At 41.4% G+C, this 23341-nt stretch overlaps 1 protein-coding gene across 1 annotated transcript in view; it reads left to right on the top strand.

Annotated features, from left to right (window-relative positions):
- The first annotated feature begins 6674 nt into the window (after positions 1 to 6674).
- tsnare1 (T-SNARE Domain Containing 1) overlaps positions 6675 to 23341 on the top strand; it is a 182652-nt gene continuing 165985 nt past the window's right edge. Inside the window, exon 1 of the mRNA XM_038712303.1 lies at positions 6675 to 6778. The gene's annotated coding sequence lies outside the window, so the exon portion shown is untranslated. The remainder of the gene's footprint in view (positions 6779 to 23341) is intronic.

The following is a 23341-nucleotide window of genomic DNA, read 5'->3' as shown; positions in this document are numbered from 1 at the left end:
TGAGATAAGTAGAGTTCAAAGAAAGCGCTAAGGTCCACACATTGGTGGTTTGGACTGAATAACGAAGACTGCAAAAACAATCCAGCAATCAATAAACCATGAAAGGGGAAAATTACCTTCACATTCAATCTGAATGCAACTTTAGAATTGCATAATTGTCAATATATTGTTGTATATCTTCATATTCTGGAGTGAAATTAACAATACAGCCTCTGATTGCCCTAGTGGTTTCACCTGTGTGTCATTATGTTCACCCCTTTCTGTTGTATATTCCTTCCGTTGCGTGTTCATTGTGCTTCACTGTGAAGGTAGTCATGTGTTTTGTGTTTGGACATTTGGGTTATTCCCTGTGTTTCTGGTCACCTCTGTTTGGTGTTACTTTCATCAGCCAAAAGGTAGTTCCAACTTGATGCAGCTGGAGAAAAGCAAGTGCATTCACCTGACTCAGAAAACTGCAGCCACCTTACTCCTGCAAGGTTTTAATGTCATGTGACACGGTGACGTTTTGTAGCATCGGCAAAAGTCTAATAAAATTATTAATGCATTTGGATGCCAACGGTTGCAAATTTATACAATAGCATCAATTTAAAACTGTGTCTCTGATCTCATGTAAGTCCAATTTTAACTTTCCTTTTTGTTCTGTTTTGGTCTCCACCAACTCCTGAGGAAAATAGCTAGAAACAAGATCGGTGAGACTGAACCAACACAGTAGTCATGGGGCCGTAAAAACGTAACAATTAAAGAGGTCATATTATGCTTTTGGCTTTTTCCCTCTCCTTTTATTGAGTTTTTTTTGTGCATGTAATAGGATTGCAAAGTAAAAGACCCGAAGTCCAGCCCAAAGGGAGTTCCCGTCTCCCACAGAAAACTCTGCTCTGAACCTTTTCTTCCGCTTTGCTGTGACGTCACAGCGAAACACACGTCATCATGGCTAGTTCGACACGTTACTTGCAATATTGACTCAGAGGCTTTATCCGCATTTGCTCTTGGGTGAATGTGCAAAACTGTAACAAATATTTGGAGGCGCAAAGACACTGCCAATAGTTCAACATCTTTAGTGCACAGACTTTGACACACTCGTATCTCGGTCCGGGCGCACGGGTACACCAAACCCGTCAATGGCCAGTTCCGAGTCCAGATCACTGCCCAAGAGCCATGTCTCTGTAATCACCAGTAAACATGTATCTCTAAAATCATGTTGGAAACGTTCATGGGCTTGCTACTCGTCAGTTTTATTTCGAAGGGACTGGGCATTTGATAGAATAATAATAGGGGAAACCGGGAGAAAGATTGTTTTCTCCGTTTTTGGAGTACGCCACCCCTCTTATCTCGCTTCCTGGTCTTGCAGGGTAGCTCGCCAGTAAATTACCCTTTTCCTCTTGATTGATCAGTGAAACAGTTGAGATTAGGGAAGATTAAATCCGAGAGAGGGTTGTTGACCTGAATATTACTCCATTTTAGGAGAAAGTCCCTGCTGTATCGGATGTGCGATGGGTTGGGCAACTCATTCAGAGTTTCCACGAGGTGGGACGCCATCCACAATAAAAACAAAGCTGTCCACTCCATGCTATTTGTTTTCCAACAAAGCAGTATAAGGAAGAAGTAGTATTCTTCTCACTCTCTCAGGCCGTTACATTCAGTGCATACAAATGAACAAAACAATGAACAAACATAAAACCAGACGTGCCTTGCTGCTGGTCACTGCATGAGCATGCGCCCTCTCTACAAGCTAAAGCCTGCAGAATTACGTTGGAAAATGTTTTTTTGTTGTTCTTTTTAAGGCAGAATGGGGCAGCTTGTTTTACACACTGACAACATGAAGATTGAGTAAAGTCAGGAGAATCACCAGAAACATATAACACTGACTGGCTGAGATCCAAAGATGTCATTAACAGCACGATTACTAGATATATCAGTCTTGCTGTGGACAGGACAGCTGGCCACAGTTTCCGCAGTTTTTCTCGCCATATGCACCATACTGATCAGACAGTGGGAGGGCATGAAGGCCACTGTGGTGTCAGGGAGGCAGATGTCTCTGTTGACACATGCCCTTGGAGAGATCCCAGTTTGTGGTTAAAAGAGCTGCAGCAGTCAGAGCAGGGTTCAACTGCACAACACAGAGTAGCCCATAGCTGAGGGGAGTGTCATTACCAGACAGAAGCTTCCGCCTAAACCTTTCAAAACAAAACCGGCACGTATTTGATGAAATAAATGTGAAGGGGAATCTCTTGTGAATAGATAAAATTTTAATTCTCAAAATACTGTTTATGTAGCAGCCTCTGTTTATAGGTATATAGAAAATAAGCACTAAGAGGTGGTTTAGCATGTTTTATTTTGTTTCCAGAAACACCAACTTTGGTTCTAACATCATTGGCACTCTCCGTGTGACTATTGTTTGTCCACAGTCCATATAATGCACTGAGAAACAAAACAAATCCCAACAAAAGCTCTAGATGACGTTGGATACTGTTCCTGTTCTGGTTCCTCACAACACTTGCTATATGAGCTGCACATTCAGGGGCTAACTAGCTAGTATGGTTTGGCTTTCAGACAACATCACTGCCAAAGCTTTCTGCGTGTAATTTACATATTCCCAGTGCCCAAGGCGTATTCGCCAGTAACCATTGGTTCACAGGGCCTCACCAAACCCAAAGTAAATTGCATACAGAACGTGGCTTTATGACCTCCTTAAAAGTAACCTCACTGTACAAGTGTGACGGCCACCTCTACTGACAGCAGAGTCAGGATCACAGTAACTGAGGCCGGGAGGGTTCCTCACAGTGCATCATTTAAGTTTCATATTATTTTCTTTGATGTTTGTATGACAGTCTGAAGGTGTTTCATGTGTCTGAGTGTGATGGTTAAGACATGAAAGATATGGATTGCACTGTCCTGGCAGTAGCAGCAACGGTGAAAGCATTTAAGTTGCACTACATGTCTCCTGTAAACAGGCATGGCAAAAAGAAAACAAAAAAGGGAGTGTCCCAGATCTAGTGTGAGAATGGTCAGATTTGGCTCAGATCTGCCATCCAACTGCGTTCACTGTCAGTCTTAAGCTCCGTCTTGAGTCTGTGCCCAGTGGCGTGGCCTTAAGCCAAACTGGCCTGAGTGTCCTACTTTCTGCATTTGTATCCCTGCACTACTTCTGTTGTCTGCAAACATGGAATAATAATAATAACATTAACACTGATAACAATAATAATGCTGCAACATTGTCTGGGTGGAGGGGGCTGACAAACCATTGAAATCCCATAAAATAGAAAACTTAAACAATATTCTATATGTGCACTGTTCCTGTGAATGATCATCTCCCAGCAGAGCACAAGGCAAATCAATGATGCATGTGCTTCTCATGGAAAACGCTGCCCTGATGTTTAAGTTTCTAAATGGCATGCTCTCCCAGTGCTTTTATTAAGCAGAAAAGATCAAACAACTGGGGAACAAGGTCTGCTCTGAGAGGAGGCAGTAATCCGTCCTCCAGCCAGTCTTGCATCTCTGTTAAAGCTTCTCTAATTTAGAAAACCTTACCATCGGAAATATAAAATTGTGATACTTACTGTGCTTACACATACAATACTAAGCCCTGGCTTCTGAAAATTCAGACCTTCGTCATGTCATTCAACACTTACCCAAAATATATTGCCAATTTACATTTTTATTGTGTAATTATTTTCTGAACCATAGGCCGAATGACCTTGACGTCGTGCTAACAACAATATTCACTTCCGGGTAGACAACTAGCAGTTGATTTAAATTAAGGAGGAGGAGATAAGTAAAGTCTGCCTTTTTGTTTATTTATGTTTCTTTTTCAGCCGTTACTGTAACATTTAAAGATCCACTGATCAGCCATAACATTATAACCATCTGCCTAATATTGTGAAGGCCCCCCTTTTGCTGCCAAAACAGCCCTGATCTTTCGAGACATGGACACCAGACCCTTGAAGGTGTGCTGTGGTATCTGACACCAAGACGTTAGCAGCAGATCCTTTCAATCCTGTAAGGTGTGAGGTGGGGTCTCCATGGATCTGACTTGTTTGTCCAGCACATCCCATAGATGCTCTGTCTATTAGATTGAAAGTCAATCCAATAGCCAAATCAACACCTTGAATTCATTCCTCAAACCATTCCTGAACCATTTTTGCTTTGTGGCAGGGGACATAATCCTGCTGAAAGAGGCCACTGCCATCAGGGAATACTGTTTCCATGAAAGGGTGTACATGGTCTGCAACAATGCTTTGGTATGTGGTACGTGTCAAAGTAACATCCACATGAATGGCAGGACCCAAGGTTTCCCAGCAGAACATTGTGCAAAGCATCACTCTGCCTCCGCTGGTTTGCCTTCTTTCCATATTGTATCCTGATGCCATGTGTTCCCCAGGTAAGAGACGCACAGCACCTGGACCTCCACGCGATGTAAAGAAAATGTGATTTTAGCAGTGGACAGGGCTCAGCATGGGAACCCTAACTATGCAGCCCCATCCACAACAAACACAACAACAAAGCCCAAAGGGAGTTCCCATCTCCCACAGAAAACTCTGCTCTGAACTGAAAACAGCTCGCTTGTAGTCCAGCCGCTTCCCTTTCATCCCTGTGACGTCACAGGGATGAAAGCTAAATGCGCCTCATATAACGCTCGTGAAGCGGCTACTCCGACACGCCCTCAAAAACACGGTGGAAAAACACTGAGCTGCAGCACACACCTCTCCTCTCCCTTCCAAACACTCACTAGCTACCCTCCAGGCAGGAACTATGTGCAACTCCCAACAAAGATCATTTAGAGACCAGATGTATCAATCCACAGCTAAAAGGAAGCCTTCAACACAGGGTGAAAAGAGGAGCTGCAGCAATGTGCAATATGAAAAAAATATGGTGTTTTTTGAAAATTTAACCATGTAAACCTGCTCTGGTACAACCCCTAAATAAGATTTTGAACCAGAAAAGGGGCATAATATCACCTCTTAAAAGTAAAATCTGTCTGGTACAACATTGTATCCAGCTCCTCATACTGCATACCAGGCTGCTGGGCAGGACAGGGTAAAAATAATTCAATAAATTAAAAATCTACTGTGTGTTCTGACACCTTTCTATCACAACCAGCATCAACTTTTTCAGCAATGTGACCTACAGTAGCTCATCTGTTGATCAGACCACATGGGCCAGCCTTCGCTCCCCACACGCATCAATGAGCTTTGGGCCCCCTGACCCGGTAACCGGTTTACCAGTTTTCCTTCCTTGGACCACTTTTGACAGGTACTGAACACTGCAGACCAGGAACACCCCAAAAGTGCTGCAGTTTTGGAGATGCTCTGACCCAGTCGTCTAGCAATAACAGTTTGGCCCTTGTCAGAGTCGCTCACATCCTTACGCTTGCCCATTTTTCCTGCTTCTAACACATCAACTTTGAGGACACAATGTTCACTTAGTGCCTAATATATCCCACCCACTGACAGGTGCCATGGGAACAAGATATTTTTCACCTCATCTGTCAGTGGTCATAATGTTATGGCTGATCGTGTATGTAGTTAGTTTCTGCTGTGCTTATTTGCATTTTAGATGAATGAGGTTTTTACACTGTGTGAATAACATAATAACAAAAAGGAAAGAACTACCAATTTGTTTCTGCCATTAAAGTGTATGTACAGAGGCAGGGGTTTTCTACCCGGAAGTTATTGTTTTACATTTTGATTGGTTTTAATAAGGGTTAACTAAATATAGAGGGTAAGCGTTGATGTCACTTCCCCTTCTGGAACACGCTGGACTAAGTGGCACATCTGTTACCATGGCTGCGTTTAGCAAACAGATATTAAAACAAGTGATTATTTGCTCAAATTAAAGGCAGTCGTACTCGACAGTGATCCTTACTGCTTACCAAAGACCAAGTGGTCTGGCTCTTTCCCATTTTAGATGTGTTGTTTATGTTTTAGCTGATTCAAGCTAACACTGCTGCTCGACTTTCTGCCACTCAGTGAGCGTAACTGCATTGTGACATCATGCGCATACCCTATATTCAAATTATACTAGAACCCTTCCTGCATATTTAAAAAATGCAACAGAGGAGTGACAGCATATTGTTTGCAGCTGCATTAGTCTTTCTAAGAGTCACTCCATGCCCAACTGCAAGTGACTGAAGTATGTCACCACAATTCATTCCAAGATCCGTAGATCAAACTAAATCAATTGAAACTTGTCCATGTTTGCAAGGGGATAAAGCTACTGATTATACTCCTGCCAAGCCAACAACAGCCTGTACATGGAGATGGCTCGTGACCTTAATGCTCTCGTCCCAACATGTTATGAAGTCTTGGCTATAGTTTTTATCCCACAAATGTCAGCAGCGGGCTCAGTGCCCTACTGTGGCTCTTCATGGTTTGTGCACTATCTGCAGTAGAGGATGTTACTTATGTCATTAAATGACTGATTTTTAACGTGTCACATCTTTTTTTCATTAAATATTATTAACATATCTTGAAATATTTGTCACAGATCAAAGATCTGAGCTACAGCAATCGAGTTAAAGGACTGAATGAATTAATTCACACCTCTCATATATTTTCTGTTATGCTTTTTAACCACCACACAGGATCTTATTTGCATTGACATCCCAGCCTGTCCATCCCTTCAACTACAATTCCCAGAAATCCTTGCCAGGGATTAATCTGGTCATATGACCAGGCAGCAGGATCAGGTGCTTCTTGGTCATATGATGTTGTTAGCTTGAGGCTGAGGAGCAGCAACATCTGAGCTAAATCACAGCCCACATCACTCCCTACGCTGAAAGGTAAAGCTGGAGGATTCCCTCCTTTTCACACTGTGTTTTTCTGCCTTTGTGCTGCAAACCCACACAGAGACAGAGGAGAGGGAGGAGGAGGAGAGGGAGGAGATGGAAGGCAGGGATGAGGGGGATGGGAGGCCATCAGGGATGCCTCTCCGTTGCTTTCTCTAGACAACAAGGAAGCACAGATGTTTGTAGTGTGGAAATCTGTCTATTTTAAACATATTGTGCTCGAGGTCGTGAATGAGCAGTAGGTGTTTGGGATATGTGTATATAACCAATTCCTGCTATATGTTCTCCTGGCAGGAGGCAAAACATGGATGGATGACTCTTGTTTTCTATTCTCCTCCTATTCTCCTTTCCATTCCACTCAAGTCTCAGGAAAGTGGGTTTATGGTTTAAGAGGTCGAAGGTTTGAAAACCAGGTTGGGCTTTTAATTGGATGCAAACATGTCAGTGAAGTGAGGGCGTGGACGGTTTCTATCAGCAGCTCATTTGGGTATGTGATTGATACAAGGTCAAAACTATGTGTGCTGTACATGTTCAGCTCATATCACAGATATTATGAAGTTTTAGGTTAGTGTTTTAGGTTAGCCATCATCGGTAGACCATTAATTTTGTTAGAAAAATAAGCTGGATTAAATCATATGCCAACAAGAATATATGTGATTATGTCTACAAGGTGGAAAAACATGAATAATTCTTGAAGGTTTTCTCTATAGGTCTCTCTGATTTGCATCTATAAAGAAAACAAATATTTATGATATAGAACTGATAATTCGGTTCCTCCAGTATTTTGCAGGCCTTTTTTGTGATTGTTGCAGCCTAAAATGCCCAATTTTGTTTGTGCTGGGGCATTTTTTTTGCGATGAAATTGTGGGAATAAGTGAAAACTGCAAAGGTAGGTTTTTTTACTTTAGAATTATAGTAAATTCATTAAACAGTCCCTCCAGGATTTCGCGGACTTAACCCTAACCCGGCTTATTTAAGCCCGCTCACCTTGATTCTTTCAGCGCTTGCAACTGACCCGGATGCAACAGCCTGTGTCACAGTAATTTGTCTCCTCTGATGTCCTCAACATGTCCTGATACATTTCTGCCACTCTGTGTCAATTAGATTTCCTTTTCCGTTCAACCACCGTACTGCACATTTTACAATTGCTTTGGTTAAGAAGAACAATGCTGTTTTTCAGAGTTTTGTCTCCAAATCTGACATGTTGCTATCGCACATGTCCGCTGCGACTTGTAAACAAGGAAGTGACAAGCTGACGTATGTCAACGTTTTGCGGGAAACAGCGATGATAGGTCAGATTTGCGGAAAAGTTGCGGTCATTGGTCGAAATAAGTAAGTAAGTCACGTTGAATTTTTGTTAATAGTTCCAATCACGACATCGCCTAATCCAGGAGGGACTGAAAATTGGTAAGAACGTGCAGACAGTGTACAATTAATGCTTGAGAGCTTTTTGCAGCATAGACGTAAGTGGGGTGATTGGAGGAGTGAATCAACCCCTTTCTTCAAAACCTACAGGTGGATGGTTAGGTGGAGACAGGGCTGGTTTAAATGCTAATTGAGCAGGAGTAATGTTGGTTGTGGAGATGCTTGTAGTGATTGTAAAGGATGCATTAGGTAGTTGTTGCTGAGAGTGGTGCACTGTATGTGAATGAAGGGGTGCGATATGTCTGCTGGTCAACTTCACTCTCTCTCCATATACCGTATGATTCAAACAGATATCCTAACATAAGGTTACTTTCAACTTGCTCTTTGTTCCATGGAGACTCCTCATGGAGCTTTATAGACATCCTAAAACATATCATGTATATTAATCCAAGAACAGAAGAAAAAAAAGATTCTTTGAATGAAACTGTAATGTATACAGAAGGCCCTGCAGTGTGTGCAGGTGTACAGTTGTGTTAAGCAAAGGAGATTCACATTATCAAATGTGGCCTTTACACACAACTTGTAGGAGTTAGAAAGCAGGCGAGTGTTATATTAAATGTACTGATATCATCTGTACTCTCTTCTTTGGCATGTCTGAAATGAATTCTTACTCTGTGGTGTGTTAGCCAGAGTATATGTAACAGGATGTTGAATGGTGGGTGTTTTCTGCATGACTCATTGCTCATCTAGCCGATCTGGACAGCAGACTGCTCTCTTACCGCACTCACTTTTTTCATCTTCCTGTTTATTATTGTAGTTGTTATTTGATTATATGCTGTCGGTTATTATTATTCAGCAATGATTAACTATCACAGTATGAGAGAATATACTAGAGCAACCCTTTTAAGAGTTGGGAACTAATGTGGAGTTAAAATGGTCACAGGGGGAATCTTCAGAAGTGACACTGTTAATGATTTTTAAATGGTTTTACACATTGGTAAACAAACACTTTGCATAGTAGGGCTGGACGATTTCACCTAAAATCAAAATCACAATTAATTGAACATTTCACTTTGATTATTACCATTATTGAATGATTATTTTGTTTTTGAATGTCGCTTTTTGTAGTTGTTTTAATTTTTCACTGACAAGATTTGTACTGTAAATATCCTCAACTATTAAAGCTGGGTTTATTTATTCACAGATTTCACCAGTTTCTAATTTCTAAATGTTAACTGCAGTGCAGTGTGTTTGTGTAGGGAGTGAGTGGACGAGTGAATGAGAGAGAGAGAGGGCGGCAGAAAGTGAAGCTGAATCGAGCGAGTAATAAGTTGTCAGTTTGGCAGTAAATGTACAGTGTAGGTCACTGTGTGTCTGTCTGTTGTTTCTACAACTGCTGGAAAGTGAAGCCGGTTAGCACTAGCCAACATCTCCCTGTGCTTCAGACTCCGGTCAGGAGGCTGCGCAGGACTGGACGGGGTGGAGTCACGTTACCACACACGCGGTAGGATGTTTTAAGGGGAAAGTAGGCTACATGAATACAATATTAACAGGATAAATAACCAAAATAACCATCGTGGGGAAATTACGTCTGCTAGAGGCTCTGAATTTTGGTTTCAATTACTTTTCAATTAATCTTCCAGCCCTATAACATAGGTATTAGAGTGTACATGTATAACTTGCCCCAGTCTGACCATTGAACAGCTGTGGTATTTGTTTCATACTGACACTGACAATTTAGGGGCTTATAATAGGGTCATGGGCCACTTAATGTTTAGCTAGAATATATTCTTTCGCTGTTCAAGTGTCATAGCAAAACTTGGTGATGAGTGTGTTGCTGTTCCTAAAGGGTATTTTTCATGCTGGGTATTTTTTGGGTTGCTGGCAAACATGCACAATACCAGGGCTCAAGTACTGGCATACCAAATTGAAAGCTGCTATTAGAGCCTGTTCTCATCTCAGGGCGTCATATACCGCCGATTTGAGAAAGGGTGACAAAGCGTAGGTATTTGACGCTAAAGGTACCCTTTAGGGTACTGCACCGGGTGCGTCTCCATGAGTCGCTTCCGGAAGTGTCTCTATGAGACGCTCTGGGGCGTCCCGTGCAGACCAGAGGTGCTAGCTAGCTAGCGGTAGCTAGCTAGGTAGCTACGTTCGTGATAAAGGTGTTGACAGCCCCCCGAAGCCCCTACCCTTACTACAACCATCAGAAGTACCTAAACCCAAGTCACTTAATGTGTGCATGTCGACCGGCTAACCCTACAGCTGCGTGCTAGCAGGTAGGATTAGCCTCCCTTGTGTTGCTGCAATGTAGAAAATGGGGGCGTTTCATACGGACGCTGAAGGGTACGCTGTCTGAAAGCGTCAGTTATGACGCATTGAGATGAGAACGCGTTGGCTATTATTAATGTTATTAGTTGAGAAGTTTACAAGCACAAATATGTTTATAACAAAGGATCAAAGACTATGCATAATGTGAAATAGTTGATTGAGTCAGTTATGTGACAAATAATGACCAAACTCAACATTTCCCCTCAGCAGTTTTAGCGTCTTTTAGTTCATTGTTTTGCTTTTATGCCCACAACTTCACTGCTTTAGTTCTCTCTCAGCTCTTATAGACAGATTTATTCAGTGCTACTAATAGAAAAAGTGCACACCTGTACACCCTGGTGGCAGTATCTTGTATACATTAAGGTTACGCAGTTTTAACTACAAACTTGGAGGTGCCCCTTGCATCGTGATACTGTCTGTATTGCTTTGCTCAAACCATGCAATAAATTCGGCTCCTCAGCAGCACATACAACAGTATACTGGGTTTTGTCAGCCTTCTATGTGCTCTGACCCTTTTTTTAGGGTCCCCAAATTCTCCTGACCACAGCAAATATGGAGTATTTCTTGTCATATCTTTTGAGGTAAACTGAAGTGACAGTTTATGTGGTTTAAAGGGTGTAGTACTGAAATCTCACAGAGACACACCCTGACACTCAGCTGTGTCAGCATGACATGAGATCCACAGCCTCCGTCACATTTGTGAATAATGTTTACATATGGCTCCCATTCAGAACTGCCATCTGCTGTGGTGTTTGTACAACGATCATCCTTTGGCAGACAGTCACAGTCACACATTGTTGATAATTTGCCTTTGCTTGGTATTGTGTGATTATTTCAGCAGTGATAACACTAAGAACAACTTTACTATCCACCAGCCATCATACAGGCAGCAGCAAACATTCTCTCAGTGCCAATGTATTGTTGGGGATTGGAGTTGATTATCGCGATATGATAAAACGAGATTTTCACATGCATCGCAAAGGCTGCGATTACTCTCTGGTCACATGACACACTGGAGTAAATCAGTCTGCAGAGGAAGCATCAACTTCGCATGTGTTGGTACAATGGCCTTAAGCTTAACATAGCAGAAACTCTAGTGTCAAACAGGGAATGAAATTATCACCTACCACCTGCGGATAAATTAGTGGTGGTGGCGGGTGAACTCGTCGGACAGGGAAAATGCACAACAAAAAGACGTGTAGTAAGGTTAGCATACTGTGGCGATTAGCGTAAGCGCCTGCATCTCACACACACACACACACACACACACACACACACACACACACACAGCCACCAGTCAGCTCAGGGAATATCTGTGATGGCGTTTCAAACCAAACTTGCTTTTTAACAATGCATAGGCGTAGACTGGCGTTGGCGACTAAAACGGCATTGTTCACATACTTCCCTGCATACTTTGGTGTACCTGGAGGATTAAACATTAATCCACTAGGGGGCAGATCAGGACCAGATCATCCCTTTTGGTCTCCTGCTGACCTTCTTTTATGTTTAATGGAAGTTGGCAAACCAACTACATTCCACCACCACATGGGCTGGTGTGTGGAACAGTAGATCGCTGCTGACCTGCCTGTCAGTGACATACTGCCCCCATGTTCATGTGCTGAATTGCGTCTTGCGGACTCATTAACTGGTGGTTGAACTATGGGTTTTTATATTGGGCGCCTACTGTGTAATGCACTGTGGTGAACTTTGTTTTTCTTGTCATCTGTAGGTAGGCCTAACTGCTGATATTATAATATTATTTAATGCCATGAGTTGACTCTTAAATCATCTTTCTCTGAAATTACTATCATTTAATACATCTTCTCCACCATTGTTCACAATAATAATTCATGCATCACCTAATTTCACCATAACTTTCTATAAGAAAGAACAGTGTATGTTTAATCTATCGAAGACTGTGTTGGTCATACTATGCACTGATTTATTGCTTGACCGTTTTGAATAATACAGAAGGTAAAGAGGTTAAAAAAACATATTAAATCGCAATATTGGTGGGGGAAAAAAATGCAATTAGATTATTTTCCAAAATCGTTCAGCCCTAATGTATACACACAAACATTTATTTAACTAGATGAACAAAGCAAAACACACCACGGGCCGTATTACAGAAAGTTCCTGTCTTATTTTTCCCTATTTGGCATTACAGAAGCAAATTAACTTTAGGGATCCTGTCTTATCTTACTTCATCCTATCTCATCTCAGGTTAGGAAATCCTAAATACTCAATCCAACATCGGTTATCAACTTTTATGTCTGTTACCAAGCAGTTAGTTACCTAACTGTTAATCTGTAATGACCTTATTCCTAAATCAGTTCCTTACCCTTATTACCATGGTTACCAAGCAGTTATGATGAGGATCTGCAGGTTAGGAAGTTTCTGTAATACGGCCCCAGATGAACTAACTAAAAGGGTACTAAACCGGACACAGAGATTTGTGTGTGTGTGTGTGTGTGTGTGTCTATGTTCTTCCGCCTGTATGTCCCGAATCCACGAGCCTGAACGCACTTGGTCAGACAAAGAAAGCAATGTGCAGCAGGAACTGTAAGTTTCTCTCTGTATGTATGTTTATGTGATCTGTGTAACAGTGCCAAGTCAAAGGGGTCAGTTAGCATGTGAAGACTGTGTCTGTGTGAAACATAACATTATTAACATTTTAGCGTTGGCTGAGAACTAGTTACACAATAAACCTCAAGTTCAGTGATCACAACAATAAAACCCCAATGAAAAACACATCACTGCACATTGATCAAAAGCTGTCCTGTGTTTAGCCAAGTAACGCTACAGTTCTATAATAAAAGCTCTATAATGCCCAGATACGTTACCAGTCCATAAAGGATGAGAGTTGCTTTGGCGTGCTAGATGTTAGCTGGCACGTCTGTTGTGGATTCAGCCAGGCTGAGGGTCTGATGGTCTGGCCTCTCAGTCTGTTCTCCTCAAAGTTGGCTGAGGCTAACTGAGCTGGTTGCAGGGATCTTAAGTTGGATGTCATGTTGCGGCTGTAAGATCAGAGATTGTTTGTGTATCTGCTGCGAGCAGGCTACACCGGAAGACCGCTGCAGCCGCCGGGTCCCGCCATGTGTCCAGGGAAAGAGCGGAGAAGAGAAAAGAGGGGAAAGTTGTGTTGCATTTTTTTGTTGATGAGCTGACGTCATGGGTCAGAGGTCAAAGGACACTGACCAGTTGTAGTTGCAGCTGGGTTCATGGGCTGACTTTACACCTAAGTGAGACTTTCTGGAGGAGTTCAGTGACTCGCATGATAAAATTTCAGCTATGATACAGATCAACAGCTTCATCTGTGAAGTCCCTGTGGTCCCAACAGTATATTTCACAGCATTTGAGGGTCTTCCTCAGCAGATTGAGTTTGCTCAGTTCTCATGGAGATAACTCCGATATCTTCAGACTTCATCACAATAGGTCAGTGTTTGACAACTATGCAAACAAAGACTGTTAAGATCATTTTTTCAAACTTTCCAGATTACCTTTTAGATTAGGTACGACTATTCCTGGTTATGACCCGGGTATTGTGCCCTGACCAAGCCGTTCTCACTCCCACATATGGACGCTTGGTCAAAACCCCTTGGCGTCACTTTTTAAAGCACTAGGTATCCCTTTAGCAGAATTTTTCAATGCTACAATCGTAATATGTCAGGTATGTGTCTGGTGACCTGGCATGAAGAACGATAAAGTCGGCATAAGGAGCTGGTGTGGGAGGATGAGACGGTCAAACACTGGACAAATCCAGCAGTCACCATTTACTTCTTTTTAACTTAAGTTACATAACACACACAAACTACATAACATGCATAATTTACTTAACTAACTTGTGTGACTAACAGTTATTTTATAGCTATTTAATAGCTGTGGTGTCTTAACCTCAAAGTGCACGCATTTCACAACGTTAACCCCGTTTATTTTGAAAGTCTAACTGTTTTTTATTTATTATTGCCAACTTGACCAGGTGTTGCATATTTACTGTTGTTAACTCGACCACAGAGCTCTGCGCGTTCCAGAAATGGTGATACCCAGGAAAAGGGGTACCCAGTGAGTTGAAAACAGTGCTTAATTTGTAAATTATTAGGTGCCGGACCGCGTCAAATGTGCCATCCTCTGAAAAAACATTATTAGGTACCAAATGTAATACTAAATAAGGAAATCCATTAGACTTACCCTATTAGGCTCGATGAAATCTTGGATTTTATTTGTGTAGAAGGGCAGTGCTGTGATGGAGCGCACTTTTAGAGGTGCCAGAGCGCCGCTCCAACACAAATTAAGCACTGGTTAAAATGTAACACTAAGGTCCCCTGACCAAGCGTCATATGTGACAACTGAGAACGTGTTGCACTGACGCTGCTGCTGCTCTGCTGATGTGCCCATTCTACTACAGCCTGTGTATATATTGTCATTCATTCATATATGTATGTATTAGGGCTGACCCCGACTAGTCGAAGAATCGATGGGCGGAGCCTGATTCAACTGCCAATCTCACCGCCGAATCCTCACAGCGGCGTTATGAAATGTGGATCAAACCATTTTTGCGATATGGGGGTGCTCAATGTCTGATTTTACATAGAACTACCAGTTTTCTCCCAATGAGTTAATATACAGACTGTTATGTATTAAAAGTCAACATATAGCCTAATGCTGTAAATAATTTTTTTTTAAATTATTAATTAAACGCTTAAGGAAGAGGGCGTCGGTGCGCATGTGTATGTGTGTGGTCAGGCAGAGAGACAGCACACCAGCTGAGCTGGCGTTGTGCCGAGTTGTCACCATTATAGTTTATCACCATTGATGAACCACACAAAGAATATTGTATCGTTACTTGAAATAGACCTGCGAGGAACCGCGACGTGCATGCAGTTGTCAGCCGCGTGGCAGGCATGCAAAACTCTGCCGATGTGAGGTCCCAATTTGGACATTTTCTCTTAGGGGTGTACTCACTTTTGTTGCCAGCGATTTAGACATTAATGTCTGTGTGATGGGTTATATTGAGGGGACAGCAAATTTATACCGTTAATACAAGCTATACACTCACTACTTTGTAGCAAAGTGTCATTTCTTCAGTCACATGAAAAGATATATTCAAATATTTACAAAAATGTCCGGGGTGTACTCACTTTTGTGAGATACTCTACATGCATGCATACATACATACTGTATGTACATACATAATATTATGTTAATCATATATATATATAAACCTCAAAACAACCTAAGAGAAATAGCAATGCATTTTTAATAAGAGCATGGAAGACAAACAAAGGGGTGGGAGTATAAACAGATTTAGCTGTATGTGGGAGATTATTTTATGAATTACTGAGCACAATTCATGCTTTGCTGTAGCGTGGTCCTAATTTGGACACTCAATGAGCTTTCTTCTTAAGGCCAAAATAGCTACATGGTACACTATCTGGTAGATTGTCATTAATATTATTATTAAACATATGTTGCCTTCCTGCACCAGGTACTCGGGCTCCCAGGATAGCAAACATGTATATATGTATTTTTGTTGTGTACAACACTGTAATGTTGCAGGATTTAATTCAGATTTTAGCCTCTCGCAGAGCTTTGCACCTTTAGTCTTGTTAGGACACACAAGATGCTATGGGAATGCAGTCATTTTCTTCCTGCCAGTCACATAAATTCTGTTGAAAATTAGTATTGTAGCTCCCCTAATAGCTTAGGTGACTTGAATGCATGATGGCAACTGAGACCCTTTTAGTAAGGACAGAGACGAAAGGGAGAGGGAACGTTTTTCTGGATGTAATTTGTGGATTCAGTGAGACAAGAGGCCTTGCCGTCAGAGATAACAAGGCTGGGCTCTGTGATGTGTGAATAATGGCCGGACAGAGGTTTAGACATCATTAGAATAATCAGTCCTGATGTGGATGAAGATGCACGGGAATACAGGGGAGGCTTACTGATGGCTGATAGTATACTAATTAAGATGCTGGTGGTGCACTGTTAATTTTTTTTGACAACAAAGATGTTCTGTGATCCAACCTAGGAGTTTTGTTTTAATATAGCTCATTGTTTCATCCTATTATGGCCATTAGATTTCATTCATCTTCAGTTATTTATCCAATGGACTTCCATGTTCCCGATGTGGTTTGTGCTCTGTTGTGGTGGTGCTCTGTTAGACAGTTTAGCATGAGCAATTTCTTTTAGAAAAATAAGTTTTAGTTTCATTCTGCTCATGCAGTTGAGATTTTTGAGATTTTGAACAATTGCTGCTGGAGAGCATTCAGCATGTTTGAGCTTTTATCGTATTCCGTTAGTCATCTTGCTGTCTACCGGATTGGAAACCCCATTGATCATATCAGATTTGTTAAGTAATTGATTGTTACTGGTTATTAACCTCCCAGAACTTTGGACCTGCTTGCCAGCCACTGAGAACAGCCTGTAATCAGTCACAAATGGCAGCCGCTAATGAAATTAGTTCCTGGTTCTGCCTCACAACTTTGTTTGTTCCACAAAGTATTGGCAAGGGCATAGAGATGCCATGGTTTACTCTCCCCAGAGAATGGAGTGATAGAACAACAGAATGCAGATAATGAGCTACTGTGTCCGTGTTGTATCTCTGTAATTACTCATGTGTCTGACCAAAATATAAAGATGAGGACATGAAAAGTTCTACTTCCAACAGTTTGTGTATTGTCCACAGCGTTACTGTGGACACAAGGTGATGGAATAATTTTGGATTGTGTGTTTCCATTCTTCTCACCATATCGAATCATTTAACAGATTTTGCTGTTGTTCATGTTGCTGTGTTACTCTATAAATTGTCATTTATTCCTCAGAATAAGCATTGATTGGTAGAACTGTTCTTGTGTGCTATTTTACCCATAGCCAGATTAACCTATCGGGGTTTTTTGGGAGGGAAAATGTTGCTGTTGGGTCCTACACACACACAAAACTAGATTTAAATTCAGCACCCTCTAAAAATTACCCACAACCACGTGCCATGCTTTAAACATTGGGCGTTTGGGGCCTTAAGAGGGTTTACAGCTCTGGGGCACTTGTCCATTTTGCCCAGACCTGGTTATTCCTAGAGCCTGGTGCAGGGTACGAATTATACAGCGACAACCAGGAGGGTCAGCTTTTCTCCCGGTCAAAAAGTAAACCCAGTACAGCGCAGGTGCGGGCTTCAGTAAACTAAAATCTTACAATGCTTACAAAATCCTGTGTGCAGTCTGTTGATGATGATGAATCAAATTCATTACACCAGTTCATGGTGCCCCATACCACAAGACAACGTTTGTAGTCAGAGGTCACTATTCTGTAGCAAACCTGCCAGCAGGTCAGACACACAACAGCAGACCATCAGGACCACTCAAAACAGACCCACACAATGTTAAACCAGAACCAAAGACACTATCATTAAATGCAGTCTGCATTATCATATCTAATTCCTGATTCTTATCATTTCAACTTTTAAGTTTCAACTTTTTTTAGCAAATATCTCCTTTCCTCCTGCTCATGTTGAATGAGAATGAAATGTAATCTGCGTTCAATAAAACAGTTATCATGCAAAGTTGGGGAACTGGGAATTTTTGGTCTCTGTAAATAATATTGAACAGAGTACTGTCTAGACCTTCTTTATATAAAAAGTGCAATGAGAAGCCTTTTGTTATGAATTGGCGCTATATAGATAAAACTGAATACATTTGAAATAATAAACCTGGATTTTAACATTTACCTAACCTGGTAAAACTCCTGAATTCCACAGTGAAAACAAATATTGAGGGATTATTGTAGAAAATACTTAAAATGAAATGATAAACTTTATATTGATTGTATATTATTGTAATAACTAATCCTCAGTTTCAGTGTTGGCTAACAGTTACATAAAATATGAAATGATTTAATGGTAATGAAATGACAGGATGGGCTCTCAGCTAGCTAACATCAGATAGCTCATTTAAAGTAAAATAAATGCTAATTACAAAACTCTGAAGGTAGGAAAGTTAAGTGTATTAAAGCAGCTAGATAGCTCACTACTGGCATTAACTTGCAGCGTCTCCATTAGCGTGTGATGCACTGGACTGATGCAGATGGAGAAGACGTTCAACTAACGTCAAGGTTAGGAAATGGTACGGTCCATTTTAGGGGTGTCAGAAATCGTATTTCTAAATTCTTGAATTTAAGGCAGAGTATGGGAAATATTTTGTAATATTTATAATGACAGGTAAGAAACACCCCCCTGAACTGTTGTTTTTGCCTCTTTTGGGGGGGTCCAAGCCATAATTAGGGGGGGTCAATTACTTTCAACGTTATTTTCATCTCTGTCCATTGCAGAGTTAAGACAGAGTCATGTTTGGCTAAGCTTAGTACAATGTCTGGAAGCAGGGGGAACTGCTCTCCTAGTTTTCTCAGGGGAAAAAAGTAACAAAAACATACAATTTACTCATTTTATCTTGCTTATGTAAAACCATCTTTGGATTCTCTGTTATTGTGTATATGGTCTGTTTTGTTCTGTTCACTGTAGAGAGATGCGCTGTGCTAGAATTTTAAATTTGTTGAACTCTGAACCTGAGCTGCGGAGCTGACCTTAGTTAGTGTAGCCAATGGCTGAAGACTTTGTTCGAAATCAGCGCTGTGTGAAAAACTCAATCCCCTCAATTATTTCAGGGAAGGGACTGCATTGGTATACTATAGCATGTGTGCTGATGATTAGGGCTCCTGCATAAAAGTGGAACCTGGTTCAACTATTGCTTCAATGCAATGCTCCTGATAGATTTACTTTGTCTGCGGAGCCAGTTTGATTGCAAAATAATCAATCGTGTTTGCTTTCAAAGTATTCCACAGATTAGCCTTAGCTTATCAGCCAGCCAAAGCTGGCCGATTGTTTCCCAAAGCATGACCAGATGACTGCTCGGCATTGTGTTTGGAAATGCCTCTGATTATCTCGTCATAACCAGAGAGTGAAATCCATTCACTCAAGAGTCTGCTTTTGTTGAGGCTTGACTGAGAAACGTCTTATCATCTAGTACCAACAATTTGGCTTCATGACATGTAAAATCTGAATATTAAGGAATATTAAGAGAAAGTGATGGCAGTTGCCCACTGTCTAGCATTACCAGTATGTGAAGGCTGATAAATAATATCTGACAGTGGCTTAGGAATGCCTCGCATGTGGTGATTTAGGGCTTCAAAAGGGTTTTAATACTTGTGTGTGAGTTTGTGTGTGTGTACGCTGAGGTCTGTTCCCCACAGTTGGGATTTTGTAGCCATGGTGACGGCTGTGAGGGACTGTGAGAAAGCTATCTCCAGGAAGTCATAGCCGCGGGGTGAAGCATATGTGGCATGAGGATGGCACCAGAAGGCCGCATCGTGGATGTCCAGTTGGCCATCTGTTGTGGTCCTGCAGCCAGGGCCAGGAAGCCCCCCAGAAACGACACAGGAAGAACGGCATTTTCAAATGCCAGGGCCCGGGACAGCGCCCGTTTCCCCCGGGAGCTCCTCTGAACATCCCAGAGACTGAGCTTCAGACGCTAGCTGTGGGACTTCTAGAAAACATCCTCGACTGGAGCGATGACTCCGTGCGGCGCATTTGTTCGTGTGCAGAATGAGACTGCTAGAGTGGAAGCGGCCACAGCATGGCTCACTCATCGGCCAAAGATCATTACTCCTCCTCATCTCGGGCCAAGTCCTCGGGCTGCTCCACTCCACTCCAAACAGGGAGCCCATTACCAGCCTGCATTATGTAGGCCTGTCCACAAGCTTGAGGAGTCCTATTGGCATTCCACTGCTGGTGTCATGTTACTGTTGGGAAAATATCTGTACTTCTGTTGGCTCTAGTATACTGTAAATTAAATAAAATGATCAGAGTACTCTTGAATTTCGTGACATAGACAAACTCACAGCTGACTCAGTATAATAACATAATGTACAGGCTGAAAAAATACTATTTTAGGATATCTTTAGGGACAATAATTTTGTGTGGTTCCTTTTGTTATTGTAAAAGGCATTCATTTTCCATGTTGAAGGTACCATACATATATTTAATATAGAAACCCACGGTCACCAGAGCACAAACTCTTGTACAGACATCGATGGTTCCCAGATGATGGCCTGTAAAAACTCGGGTAATCTGACTTTCTCTCTGGCAGCATCATCACCTGCAATACGAATGACATTCCCATCAGCCTCAGCTGTACTGTGTGTTTATGCTAATTAGCAAATGTTAGAATGCTACCACGCTAATCTAAGATGATGAACATTGCAAACAGTACACTTTCTAAATATCAGCGTTTCTTGGGGTGGTAATGGCACATCTCTAAAAACATGCCCTTTAAGGAAGAAGAGTAGACTAGTCCAGCAGCAGTTGTTGTAACATGGCTTCACATCCTGTGTCTGACGTCTTTGTGCTTCTGCTGAACCAAAAACTGACATACGAGTTGTGTTATTATGTTCCAGCCTTAACTATTATTCAACATGCACCCTCTGGTTATTTTCTTATTTGCTTTTTTCTCTCTTTCAAGGGCCACCATTCTAAAAATACAATCAGCTGAGATAGCTGTTGAATAGCCTGACTTGAGATATTTCTGTAGGTATGTGGGTGCGCGTTACACAACCCTGAGGTAAAATAATAGGTACTTTTTTCAAAGGTCAGAGGAAAAGGAGGCCAGATAAAGTCTGCTGCACGCTCCGGTGTCCTTTAGAGAAAGGCCACAGCTAGATTGGGAGCAAGAGGGATGCAGGAAGAAAAAGAGAACAGATCAGTTCTTATGCACAGATTAGTGAGAGGAGTTTGTGGAATAATGAACAGTTTCCCCTTAGGACCATCACCTGCTCCACGCTGCATTCATATGCATGCAAGGCAGTGATGTGTGGCAGAAAACTATCATCCTGCCATTGAAAGTCCAATCAAATAAGTGCAGAGAGGACAACCTTGTTGGTCCTTTCAAACAAATGAAAGCGGCGTAGCACTTTAGCCCTCTGACTCAAGGTCACCTTTCACTAAAGTGTTCCTGTCTCACTGTGGGACATCTGGGCTCCCTTTCTGTAAAGCGTTATTGATAATCGTATGGCTGAACTGGGTGTGTTGTGCCTGAACACCTGCCTCACTAAAGGAGATATAGCTGGTTCCTTTCAGAGAGAACAACAGCTTCAGAATCAGTATGATGATCTGACCTAATGCCCAAAGGATATGTCCAGTTTCGTGCAACTTAGGTCTTATTTTCATAGGTTGGCCCATTTTTCCTCCCAGGAATAATAACATCACTGTCACAAAGTTAATTGCTGAGAACATTGCTAAACAGAAGTCTGATGTTGGGCCAAGAAACACAAGCAGTCAGAGAGGTTGTTAACAAATCCCCAGGTTAGCCAAACTTATTTTAGAGAGAAAACAAAGGCAAGAGGTTGGGGAAATACTGATGCAGCCTGTTTTCTGAAGTTACGCACATACAGTTTTTGTGTACAATAAAGGATTCTTACCTTATTCTTATTATGTATTTTTAGTATTTGATTTTGATAGCGAAAGAACAAAAGCAGCTGTACAACAACCACCAGTCTTTCTGCAAGTTATAACTTTGCTTCGCCAGGCAACATGATGATGTTACTTCTTCTGTAGGTGATCTCTGTCTTTGAGTGATTGCCCTCTCAAGCCTATCCAGATGTGATGGGTGGGCATGCAGGAGTGCTATGCAGATGGCATTTATCTCTGTACCATTTCCCCCCCTGAGATTAGTTATATTTCATTACCTTTGCAGATACTGTGAGTGAACGTTTCCCTCCATACATAAAGGAAAGTGTTTTCTTATAAAAATGTATACAATTTGACTTTCTGAATGCTTTAAAAAATATATTTCTTTAATATTTGACTATTCTAACCAACTCTGTACCTCAGGTGCCTCTGGCAATCATAAGACTGTCAGAGAAATTGAATATCATCTTTTTTTATCATCACCATTCTCTTTTTGAACAAATAAAGGTTACTTCTTTTCAAAAAACAATTTTGGTTCTTTAAGAGCCAGAATAAAGGCAATTTTTGAAGATTTTTTCCCCATGATGTCCCAGTGGATGCAGGTGGCTTGGATACTAGCTGGTGTTGGGTTCAGTGATATGGCAATCAGCAGGCTGAGAGACAGGGGATGCACTTCTGTGCAAAGTCCGAGCTAAAAACCACACATTTAATGTTTTCTATAGAAATGCATTTATTCATTAGAGTGTTTCAGTTTAATTTCTACAAAAATTTGGTGCAAGCAAACCTTATGTGGAAGGAGAAATACATTTCATGGTTGAGTTTAAGCTAAGTGGGTGAAGCCTAAAGCTACAGTTTTTCTGTGTATGTTAGAAAAGGACATTTTAACCTTATCAAAGAAAATGTACACTATGTCAGACATAAAAAACATTACACAAATGGGAGAAGCACTGGACCTAGAGTTGAATTTCATCATATTCCATCAACATGAGCAAGATGTCAAGATGGATGAATATCAGCAATTACAAGCACTTTTTTGTACATTACATTTATGTAGCTGACACTTTTATTCAAATTGACTTATAAGAAGTGCATTCATAAATAAATATATATATAGATCCAACCCAAACATTGCATTAATCATGCAAGTAGATCAATTTCATCAAATATGCTGAACTGCTTGAAGTGCTACATGCTCGTTCCACCATTGTGGAGCCAAACGATCGGGATTTTGTGGAGGAGCAGCAAGCCTCTCCCACAATAGACACTCCCTGCCTGGTAAATGTCGATATCTTTCAAACTCCACACCCCCTGATGACTTCACTATGACATCATCAAGAATATATTCTCAGACTGCCACAGAAGACTAATACAAGTGTTTTCACAGGCTGAGTAGTACCAACCATGATGAGTAA

Source organism: Micropterus salmoides, unplaced genomic scaffold, assembly GCF_014851395.1.
Source record: "Micropterus salmoides isolate LMB-PRFRI ecotype aquatic unplaced genomic scaffold, ASM1485139v1 Ms_hic_scaffold_11, whole genome shotgun sequence".
NCBI lineage: Eukaryota > Metazoa > Chordata > Actinopteri > Centrarchiformes > Centrarchidae > Micropterus > Micropterus salmoides.
This window is presented reverse-complemented; position numbering and strand designations above follow the sequence as displayed.